Source organism: Urocitellus parryii, chromosome 9, assembly GCF_045843805.1.
Source record: "Urocitellus parryii isolate mUroPar1 chromosome 9, mUroPar1.hap1, whole genome shotgun sequence".
In the NCBI taxonomy this organism is placed as follows: domain Eukaryota; kingdom Metazoa; phylum Chordata; class Mammalia; order Rodentia; family Sciuridae; genus Urocitellus; species Urocitellus parryii.
In genome coordinates this window covers 113089907-113109706 of record NC_135539.1, presented here as the reverse complement: position 1 = coordinate 113109706, position 19800 = coordinate 113089907, and the positions used below count along the sequence as shown (strand labels likewise).

Sequence of the window (19800 nt, the reverse complement as noted above, 5' to 3'; positions counted from 1 at the left end):
ACAAATCTGTTTTCCTTCCAATTGCTATAGACATTTTGTAGAACATATTCCTGAAATTATAACATGATGAATCTCTTGAATAACAATCTGATAGAAAGAAGCAAGTAGCCATGGGTGCAAGCCTCTCTTTACCTGTCTCTTGGAATACACCTTGGATACTTCAACTGCCCTCTGTCACACTGCACTCTTAAGTTCAGAGACCTTAACTGATGATGCTTCAGCTAAGTAAGTGTCCCTTCTGCAAAGAAATTCAATATACTCTCCATGGAAAATGTGTGGTCTATTATCAAAATCCCACTTCAAGAGTAAATTATACCTTTCCATTTAAAAAAAAAAAAAGATAATGTGCAAGTTTCTGAAGGAAACAAAAAGAAAAAGAAAAAGAAGAAGAAAACTATCTTGATACATCTTGGTACTACCAGAAATAATTATGTTGCCTGCTCATGATGACCTAACAATTGCCCAGAATGGCAAATAAATTAGTTAGAATCAATATTCAAGTCAGAAAATACATTCAGATCCCCAGGAAACAGTGCACCCTTTACCTCTGTGGTCCTATATTTAGAGAAAGTATTCCCTGCCAGTCACTTAGTTTTATGCCATTAGGATATTCAAAGATAGCAATGAATTATTTTTTCAGAAATATTGACAGTCAACAGTATTCACTAAAATTATGCTTTTTCCTTTTTCTTCTTCAGAAAATTCACATAAAATATTCATGAGACAAACCATTGATTAATGAATAACTTGGTGGAAATGCAGAAACAAGCATGATTATTAGCAATGGCCAAACAACCTTTTGGCCTGATACCATCCAAAGCAGTTAAGAGTTTTCTCTTTTAAATTTCCAGTTAAGGAACAGGAAGATTTGATTGTTTTAAATTTGTTACCTTGCTCATTTCCACATGTATTAAAATAAAACAACAAAAATTAAAAGGATCAGGCTCTCCAACAAAATTATTTTATGATTTTTTTCATCATAAAAATATTGACATTTTAAGTTTCAAATAATAAAATATTTCAGAAAATTGGTTTTATTATATCCTTGTTTGCCTCCAGGATTATGTAACATTAAAGAATAACTTCTAAGATAAATTAAAAAAAAAGATTCAGTTTTGCCAACACAGCATATCAATATGCCTGTAATACATTAACAAACATTTATTCAGTATTTTCAAGTATTTGTTGAATGCTTATACATTTGGCTAGGAGTGCTACAGATCATAAAAATGAAAGAATTATTTAAAAAGACTTTAGAATCACTATAAAATCGTTTTGAAAATGAGGTGAAGTGGAGCTATATAATTTAACATGTCATTGTTTTACAAAAAAAGAGATTTTAATTAAAATAAACTAAACATTGACTTATAGACCTCCTGCTATGATGGGTAGCTAACATCAGACCAGCACTTCTACCAAAGATTAGAAAATCTGGAAAACAGACAAAAAGCACATATTTCAAGGCAGCAGAGACCTTCAAGGAAGTCAATGGGCTGAAGTCCTGGAAAAGGTAATTTAGAGGAGTTCAACATTTTATGTGTCATTTTCCTCTTAGGGTGTTTGTTAATTGTCAGCTCAGCTAAAAGACCAAGAACAGAATGGACCTTAACTGGCATAGCGCAAGTAGAGTTTTCTATACTCTCATAGGTTTGAGTATAGAAAAACTGGAGTTTGGAGGCTGCTATAGTAACCAAGGCTTGAGGAACCAAGAAGTGAGAGGAATGGGGAGGAGTATAAAAATGAGCGTGGTGCTCTGTTTTGGCTTTTCCCTCGAGGCAGCTGCTGATTCTTGATTGGTACAGAAAGAGAGAATTAAGGAGCTTAGAAAGTTGACTTAAAAGCTACACTGGGCAATCTACAGTCTCCCAGTTATATCATCATCAGTGTATAGGGAGATATATCCCCAAATGCTCAGTAAAGAGCCTTGGAGGGTTACATATTGTGATTAAGGGCAACCAAATATCTGAAAGCAAACACTGAAAGCTCCACTTCCAGTTGGTTTGAGACCGGCTGCCCCTACCATAACCTTCAGCCAGTGGATAGAATGAGAATTCTGTGGGTTGGATGACTTTGTTCTTGCTCCTAAAATTTTCCATAATATTAAATTTTCAATTAATTACTAATAGAAATAGTAAGGAATTGGTCTATAATATAGAAACTTTCCTATAAGATGGTTCAGATATGGGAATTTTCAGATTGGGCCTTAAAGATAAGTATAATTAAAATGGTCAAAAAAATGATGTCAAGATGGAATCTTTCATTAGACAAGATGAATTTACCAAAAGAAAGTATGAAGTAGACACTCTATAAATGAAGATAATAATTGAAATTAAGAGCTTAATAGACTAGTCTAAAGCAGACTGGGCACACCTAAGATGATAGTGTAAAGATACAAAAGCAAAAATTACAGAACAGCAATGAGAAATCCTACAAAGTGCACAGAGAGAGTCAACATGCTTCTCTTGGTAACTGATAAGAAGACAATTGAACAGAAATGGATGAACTTAATAAAATAAAAATTAAATTCAATACAATTGACATACATCTAACAACCCAACAACAACAAATTTAAATTTTTTCAGAGAGAAAGGAACATTTACCTAAAGCAAATCTGTGCTTTTTATAAAGCAAGTATAAGGAATTTCAAAGGACAGATAAAATTCAAAGCATATCACAGTAGAACTAAATTAGAAGCCAAAAGCTGAAAGAATACTAGAAAAATCTCCCAAACTTTCAGAACTTAGAAACTTCTCAATAATTCAGAGTACACAGAAGATAGCAAAATGGATATTATAAAATCATTTGAACTAGATAATAGCAAAAATCCAAAATATCAAACTGTGTAAGATGAAGTTGTACTCAGAGTGATATTTGTATCCTTAAATTCAAATCTAAAAAGGTATACATCTAAATAAGCCAGAAAAGTAATTAAAGAATCCCAAAAAAGTATAAAAGAGGGAATAATGAAGATAAGAGCATACATATAGTGAAATATCAAGAAGAATTTGAGGAAATGACCAGTAAATGAAAATATTGACTCTTTTTAAGACTAATAATGTTCACAGGCTAATTTTATTAATTACATACAAATAAAACTTTCAGCCACACATGTCAAGAAAGATATATAAATAGCAGCAATAATAATAGACACATCCTTAAGACTGAAAATGAGGATTAAAGGATGTCACAAGTCACTTTATGTCAACTAATTTGACAATTTAGATGTAGTGGACAAAATCTAAGAAGCCATTTTCTACCAAAATGGATGGGAGAGATAATGACTTAATACCTATTGAAGTAAATGAAGTTAGGATTAAAATCTTTCTACAAAGGAAACTCAAGAGTTACATGACTTCTTTGGTAAGTTCTTACAATTATTAAAGAATTTTCTCTCACATTATAATGTCCTAATATCTTGTAATAGCACTATGTTCTCCAACAAGATTATCCAGCTTTTTCCCAGAAGACTCTTCTAAACTAGATGGTCCTTGTACCTTGAAATACTCTTCTCTGTTAGAATTTTTCACTTTGTGTTAACCATGTATATATCCTAGAATCTGTTGTTACCCAGGACATTTTGTACAATCTTGTTTTTAAGCATTTTTTTTTAGCTTTCCAACCCATAACCTTTCTTACATGATAATTTCTCACCACAGAGGACCCAGGATTCATGTAGACACAATGTGCCCTCATATACTCTATTTCTGCTTGCTCACTTCACTGCACTGTAACCCAGCAGGCACACTGCTGTGCATCACAAGTACAAAAATCCAGGTTTTAATTTGCTATTCCTTCTGAGTGATTGTTCCTTCAAAGTCACACAAAGCTTGTAAGAAAGATTCACAGCTGCACAAATTCATTAATAACTTAATGCAAAATTAAGAAATCATATGGTGAAATAAGGAGAGTCTTCTATTATTTTTGGGAGATGATACATGCAAACAAGTGGTATTTACAATATGACAGAATCCCTGGGAGGCATTGAATGTTAGCTAACATCATATGTGGTCCATGCAACTGTCAATGTACTTGTCTACTCTGGCCAAAAAAAAAAAAAAAAAAACCCACATTCCTTCAACATTAATCATTTCCAAGTCACATGAAGACTGACATATTATTTTAAATTTGCCATGCGTATTTGGAGAGCGACTTCAACATGGTGTTTGTGGCCATCTCAGGAGTGTGCGCTTGCCATGGTTTAAATAGTAGGTGTCCCCCTCAAGCTCATGTCGGAGACAATGCAGGAAAGTTTACAGGTGAAATAATTGGGTTATGAGAGCCTTAGTCAGTGAACTGATCCTTTTATAGGGCTTAACTGAGTGGTGATTTGGTGATAGATGAGGTATGGCTGGAGGAGGTGGATTGTTGGGCCTGTGCCTTTGTCTGTCTGTCTCTCTCTCTCTCTCTCTCTCTCTCTCTCTCTCTCTCCCCCTGCTTATAGATGCAATGCCCTGAGCCACTTTCCTCCACTATACTCCCCCATGATGCTATTCTTCCTCACTTGAGCCCTCAGGAAAGGCACTCACCTTCTATGGACTAAACCACTTAAGCCCCCAAATAAACTGTTCCAACTCTAATTGTTTTTGTCAGTTCTTTTGGTCACAGTAGCAAAAAGTCTGAATAAAACATGGCTCATTCTGATTACTATATGAAACACTCTGCAAATAAGCCATGTTTCAGTCAGATTTTTCTGCTGTGACCAATTATGGAATGCAATGATAGAAGTAGAAGAAAAAGATATGGTTTTAGATGAGATTTGAAATGGCAGCTCCAATAATGCAGAAAGATAGATAAAGTCTGTTCCAGATGTCAGTCAGTGCTGCAGAGAGGACTGGGAGCAATAATTCTGTGTGAAGTAACATAGAAGAGATAAATGGATTCCATGTATTTTGATGCATCAATTTTTATTATGCAATTTCAAGCTATAAACTAAAGATTGAGAAAAATAACTTTTTATATCTTTGAAATAGAATACACGTGGATTTATTGTGAACTGATATATATTTGAGCCTACTGTGTGCTACATAGTGTGATAACATTTGTTAATATATTAATATCATGAAATGATAGTGAACTGCAAGTGTAAAATTTTTTAAAAAGTTGCCTGTGAGTGAAAGCAAGCATAAGACACCAGAGTGCAGAGAACTTGTTATAATTGTAATTACAAAAGGATCAATTCTAAATCATATTTTTTTAAAAAATTGAAAAAATTTCTGATTATAAGAATAATATGTTTATAATAAACATATACCCCAAACAGAAAAATATGAAGATAATGGTACTAGTTACCTATAGTTCCAATGCCCAGGGCTAACCACAATTAATATTTTTCACAAAACTCACAAATTTTGTTTATACACTTACACACTTAAAATATGTGAGCACATCAAACCAATAAGTTTACATACACGTGTTTACAAATGCGAATATAGTATTCATATTATGTGATATTTTAAATATTGCAGTTACATCTCCTTGGGACACCACTGAATTTACAATCTCCCATTTGAAAGGAGGAACATGATTTTAGATGATTCGTGTGGGCTCACTGTGCAGTTTGGAGGAGTACAGGTTGAGTAAACCAAAGAGCTAACCTCCTCCTGGTGTCCCACCCCCACATGCTGAGTCCTACCTGTCTGGTTCCATCTGGGGCCCACTGTCCTGATAGGCTATGCTAACTCATTTATATTGCTTCTGCACCGTCTGCTGCTTTATGCGGACCCAAAGGTCCTTCATTACTGCAAAATCTGGCCACACATGCACACTCTGGAAAAGCCAAGATTTTCCAGTGCCTTAACAGCCAGGGCACTTTCCAGAGGCGGTCTCCTCTGCTTCCCCTTCTTCTGAAAACTCCTAGACTGTGTGGAGGCTTCAGGACTCTGGCTTTGTACTAGGATATCTGGTTTCTTTCACTCTGGCTTTCCTGGGCTTCCCTCCACCCTATTATCATATCATTATACTAATATACTCTTCGGTTTCTTATAATCAATCTTAGTATTTTTCCATCATTCCAACTTCCATCAAATCCCACATCTTCCATGGAGGATCATGACCATCCAAGAACTTCTCTTAATTCATCTGCACAACTGGGGATGTTTTCCCCTTTATCACTTACACAAGAATAGTATAATGACAATTAATCTCTACTTTAAAGAGGTCTCTAATTAACACATAACATCCGTAACAGGCTCTCTATCATATCGGACCATTTTACAGGGTTTCTTATACAGCGATGTGCTAATCAGGATTTCCTTCCCACGTGACCAAAATCCAACAAGGACAAGATTAAGTTAATTATTTTGTTCACAAGGGAAGGACCCAATGTATTTAGCCTTGGTTGGGGACAGAAAGAATTGTCTTTACATCACCTCTGTTTCTGTGGTCATGGACCCCTGTTTCCTTTTGTTGTGTAAAGCCTTGAGTGGGTTTTTGTGAGGATGAAAGTGTGTGCAAATACTATCACAGACAATATTTCTAAATTACCACCTTACATCAATATTGCCAGAAAATAATCCCCCCCACCTCAACAAGGGACTAAAGCTAGAAAATCCTGAAAAAGGAATCGACTTCCAGATGTCTAATCCTAGGTATATTTCAAAGTGATGGTTAGGAAATGCAATTATTGTTAGCTACTTCGCATAATTTTTCTATCTTAGTAACCTTAAAGTATGAGCCCATGATTCACATCTTTCCTAAAAGCTGTGTTATCTGCTTATAGTCAAAACGGTTTACAAAAGTAGTGCTGTATATTTTCCTGATTATGAGGAAATGTGTTACCCAAAGTGATTATAAATCCCATCTTTATTAAGTGCTAATAAATTATTATTGCTTTTTGTAAAGCTAAAAGTACATTATAAAAAAAAATCTTCAGCAGTGTGTGGTGGCCCACACCTGTAATAGGGAGGCTAAGGTAGGTGGATTACAAGTTCAGGACCAATCTCAGGAAGCTTGTGAGCCCCAGTCTGGAAAAATAAAGCAGTCTAGGAATGTAGCTCAAGGATAAAATGTCCCAGATCCAATATCCAATACCAATAAAACAAGAACAAAAACAAATGCTTTCTGTGTTAAGAAAGAGGCATACAAAGGCAATGGGAAACATGGCATTGGAAAGGAAGAATGTGAAGACAACACAGTAGTTGTTAAATGTGGCTTAGCTGGGGAATATTTTACTCAGAAAATAATTTTCATCAGGTGCTGGTTATTTCAAAAATTTTCTCTATTACGTTTTTAATGAATCATACTTGATAATTCCCTGTATGAACCCTGTTATACACAATACCAAATAAATAAACCCAATATAAAATTAGCAATCGTATGACTCCAAAATTAAAATCCTTAAAAATGTTTAACTATCAACTATGTCCAGTATAGCAACAAATCTTTTAAGAAGGTTACAAAGTAATCAACAATTTCTTTTTTCATATAATGACAATTTTGTCCAGAGATTTCAGTAATATGTTCAACCACTTATATTTAGAGATTTTTTTTTTTACTTCTGTACGAAATCCAAATCTCACTGTTTGGTATACAACTGCAATTATTTTTAAATAATTCTACATTCAATGTTTATAAGCACTAAAATTTGCATGACATTTGTAGGATTAATCATTCAAATTCACTTAATTAAACGCTAATCTTATTTGTTGAAGTAAACAATATATATTCTAGTAAAATTTATTAGACTATTATATTACAGAATGTATAAAAATATATCTTGTACAATATTCATGAAACACAAAATATTAATTCCATTTTATAGAGGAGAAAACTTGAGTTTCAAAGGTCTTGTAAGCTATATGTTGTCTTAAAAGAGACTCAGGGAAGAGACACCAGCTTTAGCATTCAGAACCCTCCTAGCTGCTGTCTCCTGGCTGTCAGGGCATGCTGGTGCTTGCACATGGCTCAGTTTTCCATCAAGAAAATTGAGCAACCTACACACCAGTTGCTAAGTTATTTGTGCTGTTATAAACATAGATGTGTCTGTATCATTGCAGTATGCTGATTTTAGTTCTTTTTGGATATACATCAAGGAGTTGCATAGCTAGGTAATGTGGTGGTTCAATTTCTAGTTTTATAAGAAATCTCCATATTGTTTTCCATAATGTACTAACATGTAGTCCCAAGAACAATGCATGAATGCATCTTTTACCCCAAATTCACTCCAGCACTTATTATTTGTATTTTTGATAATTGCCATTTTGACTGATTTGAGAGAAAATCTCAGTGTAGTTTTGATTTTCATTTCCTTAATTGTTAAGGATGTTAAACATTTCCTCATATATTTACCAGCTATTTATATTTATTCTTTTGAGAAATGTATATTTAACTTCTTTTCCCATTAATTGGTTGAGATTTTTTGTGTTTTGATGCTTAGTTTTGTAAGTTCTTCATATTTTCTGGATATTAATCCCTTGTCAGAGAAGTGGCTGACAAAAATGTTCTCCCATTCTGCAGACTCTCTTCAAGCTCCTAGTTGTTTACTTTGTGAGCAGAAACTTTTTAATTTGACATGACCTCACGTATTGATCTGGTTTTATTTCTTGGGTTTTAAGGGTCTCGTTATGAATATCAGTGCTTGCACCACTATAATAGAGTGTTGACCCTATATTTCTTTCTAGCAACTATAGAGTTTTTGATCAGTCCTAAGACTTTAATCCACTTTGAGTTGACTTGTTCAGGGTGAAGGCAGAGGTCTAGTTTCATCTTTTTACACATTGATATCTGGTTTTCCCAGCACTATTTGATGAAAAGGCTATCTTTTCTCCAATGAATGTTTTTGGCACATTTGTCAAGGGCCAGATGACTGTATCTATGTGGGTTTGTCTCTTTGTATTCTATCCTATTCTGTTGGCTTTCTTATATGTTTTAATGTCAGTACAACTTCAATATCCACTTTGTTAATATTGCTCTGTAGTGTAATGAGATCAGGTATTGGGATGCCTCTAGCATCAGTGATTCTAGTTCAGAATTGTTTTTGCTATTCTGGGTCTCTCATCCTTCTAAATGAGTTTTAGGAGTGTAGTTTTGTTATCGTTTGTTTTATAGTTCTGTGAAGAGTATCATTGGTATTTTAGGAGGATTGCATTACTCTTGGTAGTAAGGTCATTTTGGCATTATTAATTCTACCTATTGAAGAACATGGGAGGTCTTTCCCTCTTCTAATGTCTGCTTTCAGTTTTGTTCTTCAGTGTTCTACAGTTTTCACTGTAGAGGTCTACAGTGAAAGACCTCATTGGTTATATTTATCCCAAGCATTTTGTTTATTTTTTACAAGGTTATTGTGAGCAGGAAAGTTTTGCCGATTTCTGTCTCAGCAAGTTTGTTATTAAAGTGTAGGGAAGATAATGAATTTTTATGTGATCTTTTGTTATGCTACTTGGATGAATTTGTTATCAGCTCTAGAGGTCTAATAAGTTCTTTGGGGTCTTCTAGACACAGCATCTTTGCATATGCAAACAGAGATAGTTTAACTACTTCTTTTCTTTTTTTGTGCCTTTCTCTTTCTTTCTTTCTTTTTTTTTTCTCTTGCCTGAGTGTTCAGGCTAGAATTTCAAGAACTATATCAAATACGAGTGGTGAGAGTAGACATCTTTCTATTCTTCCTGATTTTAGAGAAAATGGTTTCAGTGTTTTTCTCCATTCAATATACTGTTGGCTCTGGGTTTGTCATGTATAGCCTTTATGTGTTAAGGTAAGTTTCTTCTATCCCTAGTTTCTCCAGTATTTTTAAAATGAAAGGGTGCTAGATTTTTTGAATTTTTTTCTGCATCAATTAACATACTCATGTGATTCTTGTCCTTAATTTCATTTATGTGGTGAATTACCTTTATTGATTTGCACATATTGAACTAAACTTGCATTCCTAGAATGAAATCCACTTGATCATGGTGTTCTATCTTCTTTATGGGTTATTTTTTAATTTTTTTTTGTAGTTTTAAATGGACAGAATGCCTTGATTTTATTTGTTTATTTGTATTTGGAGCTGAGGACTGAACCCAGTGCCTCACACATGCTAGGGAAGCACTCTGCCACTGAGCTACAGTCCCAGCCCCTTTATGTGTTATTGAATGCAAATTTGCTAATACTTTATTATGGATTTCTGAGTCTATGTTCATCAGTGATATTGTTCTGTAGTTTTCTTTCCCTGATGTATCTTTATCTGGTTTTGGTATCCAAGGAATAATGGCTTCATCAAATGAATTTCAGAGTGCTTCATCCCTTTCTTTTTCATGGAATGATTCGAAAAAGATCATCATTGTCCTTTATTACAAAGTTTGGTACAACTCAGCTGAGAATCCATCTAGTCCTGGGCTTTTCATGGTTGGAAGGGTTTTGAAAGCTGCTTCAATTTCATTGCTAGGTATTTGTTCTGTTTGTTTTCTATATCTTCATGGTTCATTTTGTGTATGTCATAATTATTTAGAAATATATCAATATGTTCTAGATTTTCTGATTATTGTAGTATAAAATAGTTTTTAACGATCCTCTAAATATGAATGGCATCTGTATTAATGTTTTCTTCCTTACCTCTAATTTTTGTTGATTTGCATCTTCTCTTTTCTGTGGTTAGCTGGGACTAAGAATTTATTAATATTGTTTATCTTTTCCAAGAAGCAACTCTTTGTTGCATCAATCCTTTGTGTTATTTTGATATTATACTCAACTTATTTTGGCTTTTATCTTACACTGTTTTCTACTGATTTTTGAATTGGTATTCCTAGGAACTTTAAGTACAACATTATATTATTTTGAATCTTTCTATTTTTTTTTTAAATAGAGGAACTCAATGCTATAAACTCTCCTCCTTAAACTTCCTTCTTGCTTTTCCAGACATTGATATGTTATATCCTATTCTCATTTTTTCCTAATTTCCTCTATGATATATTCCTATTCAAAAGTATATTATTTAATCTCCAGGTATTGTATTTTGTATAAATGACTTCTCAAATGAAAGGCAAAGTAAATGACAGAGTAAAATGTTCTCTACTCTAAATATGAATAAAGTATCAACTTATGTACCTTTATCTTTAATAGATGTATATTGCATGAGACAAAAGGGATAAAGTCAGTTACTCCAACCATAAAGCTATCATATGAAGTCAAAGCTTTGTCATAGTGAGAGATGTGACCTGAGGAAGATCAGAGGACAAACAAGTCAGATCACCGTGTGAGAGAAGAGATGGCATCCTCTCATGGTGTCCAATGAAGCCATAGAAACCCAAAGTGTGAGTTTGGTCTTTTGGTAAGAAGGTTGAGGTTTAAAGACAACATAAGAAAATATCATAACTCATGATACTACGTATAGAAGATTCCAGAAATGAAGACAAATTGTCATTTTAGATTGTATTTTTGGTAACCTCAGTATTAATGACAAAATAGAGTTGTTTGTAGCCATCCATTGTTATTTTGAGGCCAGAATCTCTTTAATTTATTCTTAAAAAGGAATTTGGTTGTTAAGATAAATTATATATATACTGTATGTATGTATTTACATACATAAGTTACATATGCATTACATATAATGTATTAAAAGTTGAAATCATACATGTATTAATATATTTAAAAACCTGTTGTATATTTATTGAACAAATCATTTCCCCAAAATTTAGGCATAAATTTTACTCAATAAAAGTAACTGCTGAATTATGGAGTTATTTCTGTGTTACATAATGTATTTAATATTTGAATTATAATAAAATGATATTTGTGTGGGGAAATCAAATGTGTTATCTTCCTCTCTTATATGTACATGTGTGTATGTACATGTGTTAAGGTTTCTATAAATAATTTTTTAAGTGAATGAGATTGAAAGAAAAAAATTATAGAAATACTTCTTTTTCTCAACCTCTGTTTTTAACAGAAGATTGCCAATTTCCCTAGGAAAATGGCAACTGCTAAATTAAGTGAACTAAAGTCATGAATTTTCTTAAAAAAAAAAGAATTAATTCTTTTCCATCAAATGGTCCTGCAACGAAGTTATGAAGACAATAGATTAATAAATGTTAGTAAATTACTTTCTGAAATAAAATTACTTCGGGTTTACTTGAAAACAATGCTTTTTCTACAAGGTCCTCCCTTCTTTCTTGCTAAGGGCAATATACCAAAGCACGGTCTTTGTTGATTAAGAATCCAAATGCTTTAGCAACTTAGTCAGCCAATGTGATCATACTTCCCATGTCATTAAACCAGTTAGTCACTGAGGAATTATATTCATTGAAAAAGATAAAATAAATTAGTTCTGATTATCTCAAGCTCCTTTCTTGTAGAACCAGCAGATGTAATCAAGTTTCCCGGGGCATACCTTCAAGAACACTCCACTGCTCTATTGGCCACAAGATTCAACCCATCCATCTTCTACTCTGTGTAAATCAGAGTCTTGGGAGCAGTTGTCTGGACCACTGCCATCCAGGGACACATTTAGGAGACCCCACACACCATGCTGTGCAGGGAGATGGCTTCCAGCGGGAGCCAACCAGGACGACTCAGATATTGAATGGAAACAGTAGAGCTGCTTTTCCTTATGTCTAAACACTAAATAGTTGAAAAGGAAATGTAACTGCAGAACAAATGAAAGGGCTTGACAGTGAAGCGAAAATTTTAAAAGAACAAATGAACATTCTAGAGCCTAAGTTTGTGATATCTGAAAAGTAAAATCCACTGAATGACCTTCAAAATCAGACAAAAACAAGGGCAATAGGAAAAGTCAGTGCATTTGAAGATAGAACAATGAAAATAATTTGATATGAAAGAGAGACAAAAACAAAGTCTGAAAGGAAATCAGAAGAAACACAGTCAACATTGGATCAGTAGGAGTAGAGATTAAGAGAATGCATATTTGAATAATTGCTTACTGAAAATATACCACATATGATAAAAAACATAAACTTTCTAATCATGTTCAATAAAAAGAAAGAAAACTAGTCTTAGATGTTTAATCATCAAACTACTAATACCAAAAAGAAAAATAAAATCTTGAAATTAATGAGAAAAAAATGATAGATTATGTAAGTTCATTCCATTATGTCTTTGGAAGAGAAACATTAAATAATAATTCAATTGAAGTTCAGAAAACTTATGGATTATATTACATAATGAGAATCATGATGCAAGCTACCTCAGATTTCTTCTCAGAAACAAAGGAGATCAGAACCCAGTGAAACAATATCTTCCAAGTTCTGAAAAGAAAAAAAAAATCTCAATACAAAGAAAATATTCCTCCCCAGGTAAGAAAAAAAATGTCATTTTATAAGAAAAATTGACAAATGGTCACCAACAGACCTGAACTTTAAGAAACACAACAGAAAGCCTTCAGATGGTGGCACTGACACCAAACAAAGACTCAGACCTGAGGAAGACAAGCCCCCACTGTGGAAAGTATGAAGGAAAACATTTTAAAATATGTTCGCCTCTTCTAATTTACTCAATCAATAATAGTTGTTTAAAACAAATATTACAACGTTATAGCACATTGAGTTTATGTGCACACACACACACACAAACACACATCCCACACTCACAAAAATGGTTGAAGAACAGTAACTGCTCTGCTTTTTGATTATTTTATTTTCTCTGAAATACTATAATAGTAACTTGAAATGGACCCTGACAACTTCAGTGTAGAAATATAATCTTCAGAGCAATGTTGAAAAAAGTGCAAATAGCTATAGCTAAAATGTCAATACAATATTACAGAGAGATACTAAAATTCAATCAAGTAACAAATTTCTAAACTTTCTTTGCACCTACCAGGAGCTCCAATCCAAAGAGACAATCAGTAACTCACTGACCATCTCTTCCCTTATATGTCCATAGAACCCTTAATATAGGAAGACTTGTAGAAATAATCTATTTTCTCTTTCCTTCATATATCTCTTCCTCTTTTTGTCTCTCTCTGTCTCTGTCTCTCACATTTACCTAGAAAGTTTCCTCACTTATTTGCAGTCTGTACCTGAACAGTGCAGGGGGAATGCCAACCACTCTGACTTAGTAGAAATTAACCACCAACTCAGCACAAATGGACAGGATTCCTAATATTCTCTTGTTCAAGCACTCTCCCATTTTCAGAGAATGGTTTCAATCATTATTTCTTTACATCACCATTATGACGTGTTCCCTTCATATGTACAGATAATGTCCTTGAATTATTTCATTATGGAAAGATAAATGCAACCAAAGGGAATTTGTCATCCTGCCACCATTATACTTTCCACCCTGCTGTACCCATAAACCTTGATTTTTCTCCTAAAATGGGATAATTAACCAGCCTTAGTCCACACACTCTACTTTTGGAATGGATCTCAAATGACTCTCACTTATATAGAAACATTAGTCCAGAAATGAGCTGCAATTTTATCTTATCATTTTTTAGAACATTCACATTAGCATACCAAAATGCTATATCTCAATGTAATTTTTTTAAAAAGCCTCCTTGGACTCCACATATCCTTCATACATTATTCTAATTTTCTGGTCCCTCCGTATGTAAGAATGTTGCAATCTGAGTTGCTTTTGCTCTTGGTGCATAATTATATCCCATTCTCTCCTGAAGAGAAATTGTGCAGATTTACCTTGCCCGCCCCAAACATAAACCAAATCTACTCTTTTCAAGGTAACAATTGATGTCCATGCTGCCACATCCAATGGGGAATTTGGTGTCTTGATCCCAAGGGATCTATCAGTGAAATTTGAGAGATGGACTTATTCTAAAAATATATACATGATTAACATTTTTGAGTTAAATTACCTTTTTCTTTCTCCCTGGCTACCCCCCTCAGAGTCCCAACAAAATTCTCCACAACAAATGCACCTCCCTGAGTACTTATCAGCAAAAGAGGGCTAGACCACACAGTGACTCTTTTCAAGGTCATCCCTTATTAGTAAAATAAAATGAAAAAGCAATCAGATTCCTCAACTTAAACATACAAAGAGCATAGACACAAATCAATGTAATACTATTTAATGTAGGCTCTCAGAAAATTATTATTTAAATACAGTTTGATCATCCTAAACTGAAAATCAGAAATCTTTCAGATGCAAAATCCAAATGTTCTTGTGTTCCGATGTCATTTCACAATTTCAAAGTTCCACATCTGACCTCATGTGATAGTTGTAAGTCAAAACAAGACACATTACAAAAAATTACCTTCCAGCTGTGCACACAAGGTATACATGAAAAATGAAAGAACTTTATAGTTTGACTGGGGTCCTAGCCCCAAGATTTCTCATTATGTATATGCAAATATTCCAAAATCTAAAATGAAATCTGAAATACTACTTTTTGATTGCATTTTGGATAAGGGATTTTTTTTCATGAAAAGAGTATATTCTTTTATTGGGTTTTGTTCGTACATGTTGTTCTCAACCATAAAATTCAATAAATTTAATTCCTTAATCATAAAAACTTGCTGTACACATTATTTACATGTTGCACCAAAGTCTTCAGCCATACAAAACATCACAAGGATTTAATTGACTCTATGCATGGTACCATCACAGGAGGGAGCTAATTAAGTAATATACATTCAAAGATTAAATTATAAGATAGCACAGTGTATTTGGCACTGCTCATTAATATGACATCTTCTCAGAGACAGGCATTCTAAAGCCTTTGTCACAATATACCAGAATTTGCTATTCACATTAAAACCAGCTTTTAAACTTTATAACAGAACCAATTAGTTTTAAGAAGCAAAGCACAACCAGAATTGGGAATGGAATTCAAACTCTCCAACTTCTTGCTGTGCTACAAGCTGCCATCCATATAGTAGCTTTAATTTGGTAATTTTTTTCCATTGTGGGGAGTGTTGAGAAAAACTGAAAGAAAATAACTTCAATACATATAAAGACACATTTTTCTTTCCAGCTATCAATTCTTGTGGGGGGAGTGCAAAGGGAGCCCTGAAGATGCAGAACCTGTGATAATTTTGGCAGGGATGATAGAATGACCAATGTGATTCAAATTGTAGATTGTACAAGAAGTCAAACTCATTTGAGGAGGTACTGGAATGTCTATATCCAAATTCAGAACCTTTAGCAACATGTTTCAAGTATTTCTTCCTAGACTCAGGTGATGGGCTATAGATTTATTTTGATGTACAAACACTATTATGAAATAGGAGAAAAGTATAAAAACTCAATATTAACTCTTTAGGTACCTGAGCTATATCCCAATGGGTAATCTATTTGACTAATTTCATTTTAACAAACATTACAACCCTTCACTTCAACTGGGACAATTAATTTAATTCATTAAAGCTGAATATACTCCAGAATGGTTATAAATAACATATCTATAGTATTTGTAAAAGACAAAAATTGTCTTAAGTTAGCCAAAAACAAAAACAGAGACTCTTAATGAAACATGGATCACAGCACAGAGAAACAAATGAAAAAGTCTCCCATAAATTTTAGATATGCTGCAGTTTCACACAAAACTTTTGGTAATAAATTAAGACTTTGAAAAAGGTTGAATAAAGAACTATGAAGTGCAAAGGAATATCAATGGACCAAAATTTAGTTTAATCATTTTTATTTCAAGTGTATTTTTAAAATCATAAATGGGGTTTTATAATCCAAAGTTGAAACATTTATTCTTCATTACTTTAGAATCTGACAAGCATTTCCAGACCATGCTTTCCAAATTCTGTCTTCTTTGCTGTTTTTCAGACTTCTGAGACCTAGTATTTACACTACTCCATTCTAAAAATACAATTTTAGATAACTACTGTACACTTGTTGTAAGAGAGTTTTCTGAAAACAGTCCATCAAATATAAAGTATGGTTTCTGTCCAAGGATCAGCAGTGAGGGGAAAATTTCAAACATCTTTCAAGAAATCATTTATTCATTAAAAAAAACAGAACCAATGAGGTCTCTGTCATAAAAGAGAACATATAAAATTAATCTAAATTATTTTTGTAGACTTTGGTAATATTTTTCCCCACACGCAGGTCTCAATCCTACTTATTTTTTTATGCAAAGTCACCACTGGAATTTACTGGAAAAGAAAAAAAAATCCCAGGTGTTATTTCAAAGATGAATAGGTTACTACTAAGGAAAAGAGCTGCCCTGATAATTTCTCTCAAATGCTCATTTTAAATAAAAATAGTTACTGGAAATATTTTTTAAACCAACTTTGGGTACTATGCAGCATACTACTCATTACACAAAATAGGAAATCAAAACTTTTCTTTTCTAGGAAATTTTCCATCTTTACTTTTAAGATTACAACTTATTCAACTTTTTTCCCTTTTGATTGCCTAATTCAACACTTAAATTTTTTAAATTCTGCATTTCACTGTAGCAAGAGTTCTTTTCAAATGTTCTTCACAACACAGAACACAGACACCAGAGCAACATTCTCAAGCCATCAATTGTTTAACTACAATGAAGTAAGAAATGAAAGTGGACGCATATCTCAAGATAGATATTCTCTCTCCTCTGAAGAGGAGCAAGCTTTTTACAAGTGAGCAACACAGAACTCCACTCCCCTGCAACTCCCTCAAACTGAGAATACCTTCATTTAATAATATATTATTTTTAAATATTAAAGTTTGGTCACTAGGAAAGACTGAACAAAAATTATTCCCTTCTCCCCAAACAACCCAAACAGTTCTAGTCACTCTCTCCCTCTACTCCCCACAAAAACAGGGAAGTAGTAGGGGCCCAAAGCTTTATATCTGAAATCTTGGCTCCTATAACATTGCTATATGCTCAAAGTTGTAGGTCTATGTATTTCATTATCCAATACTTCCCCCATTTATAAGTTTAATTCCATACACACACACACACACACACACACACACACACACAGCGCCATACACTCACTCTCAAGACACTTTTTTGTGTTTGTTGATAAATTATGAGGAATATGAACTAGGTGTGCACAGGGCTTCAGAAGGGCAGAGAAAACGTCCTCATAACTGATGTTTAGGTGGGAAGGCAAAGAGACTATCTCAGTCAATCTGATTTGCCAGGGAAGAAAGCCTAATGTGCTGTCCACAGGACCAAACTTCAATACTAAATCAGGATCAGGGTAACCATTTGAACTAAGTAAACTGTCTAACGTATCTACATCCAAATCTGTAGATCTCTTTTGCTGCTGGGCTACTAACTGGCAAAAGTCCTGAGCAGCTCTCACAATATCTGCTTTTCCATCTTCTGGGGACAGCACCTTCACTGCCAAATGGCAATTTAAAACTTGATCATCTTTGTCATTACTATTTGCAAACCCCAGTGAGTATTTGGAACAATCTAGGCCCAGAAGTTCCTGCTGTTGTTTTAAAATTTCATCCATCAATCTGGAATTATTTCTTTTGAAAATACCTTGGTGGTCCTAGACGCTAATGTAGGAGATCCCCACAGCCATACACCACACCAGGATGCTCGCGACGTCCGAGAAGCTGGGCTCCTGCTCCTCCGCGGTGATCACCAGGCCCCTAGGTACAGGTAGCTTCTGCAGGGAACGGCCATCTGTGCGCCAGCGCAGCCGGGGGTGGGCGGCGGCTGGACCCGGCCCCCGCGCGGGAGCTGTTGGTGACGGCGGTTCCTGCCTACTGCCAGGGGCTTGTGGAGCGCAAAGCCGAGGGGCGTTAGGACCGCGGCGGAGGCGGCACGGTAGCAGCGCCTCCAGATCCAGTTCCCGGTGCCCAACCAAAGCGGAGCCGGGAGGTGAGCGCGCGGTGCCGGCGGAGCAGCGCGTGTAGCAACCGCCGCACCAGCTCCTGCAGCCCGGTCATGCTCTTGTGGCGCTCGCGCGCCCACCCCTCCCTCCCACCCACACCCGCGGCGTGGTGGCTTTTTATCGTCCCCTGCTGCCGTCGCGGGCCACCACTCCGCGTCCCCCCAGCCCCCGCGCCCGAACCCCTCTCCACTGCCAACACTTCACCTCGCCCCCGTCGCCATCTTCCTCCTCTGGATAAGGGATTTTTAATCCTTATAGGGATGCATTTTATTTTAACTGGAGACAGAAGAAACGGAGAAAAATCTCTAACAATGTGAGAATAAACTCTTTTAAATTCCATAGATTAGAAGAAAAAGTAATGATGTTTTCACTTTTAAGATTTTTTGGAAGAAAGCAAGCACAATAAGGCAGATCCAACCTACACACCCCTTTTATAATTCCAGGCCTGTTAATTGTGTCAAGTTCATGCTTTAGGGGTGTGTAGGTTGGATCTCCCTTAGTCATTGAGATTACAGGAGTTCTATTCTTAAAAGAAAGTGCAGCTGGAGCAAATGAGAGCCATGCTCTAATCATGCTTGAAACTAACCATCCTTAGTTCTGGAAGATTTGGACTCTAAGGAGGACTAGAAAGGAAGTGAACAGCAGAGAGTGAGTCTGGGAGGGCTCAGGAATGTAAAAGTGAGTTGTAAAATCCAAAGGGAGTACAAATGCATCATATCCACTGCACACTCAACAAAGTAGCAACAATAATAAGAGGAAATTAGCTAGGTATCTGCCACATTAAAGAGAAACCCAGCTGTGCACCACACCTGTAATCTCTGTTACTCTAGAGGCTGTGGCAGGAGGACACCACATTAGAGGTCAGCCTATGCAAACAAGCAAGACCCTGTATCAAAATGAAGAATAAAAAAGGACTTGGGATGCAAGTCAGCATTCATGGTGGCCAGCTCAGTCAGAAGTGGATGAAAACACAGCAGATGTGCCAAACCCAGGCGACTCCGCCAGCGAGATGCAGAAACTGACTCAAGGAGAGACCCATGCCTAGGCTGGCTCTGCCCCTCCACAGAACAGTTCTGTAGAACTTGAGGGTCCTACAGCAGAACTTTTCTCCCTGAAGCAC

General features: G+C 35.2%; 1 pseudogene; it reads right to left on the bottom strand.

Annotated features, from left to right (window-relative positions):
- The window catches only part of LOC144257015 (dehydrodolichyl diphosphate synthase complex subunit NUS1 pseudogene), a 28466-nt pseudogene extending 9731 nt beyond the window's left edge, over window positions 1-18735 (bottom strand).
- Window positions 18736-19800: the final 1065 nt, after the last annotated feature.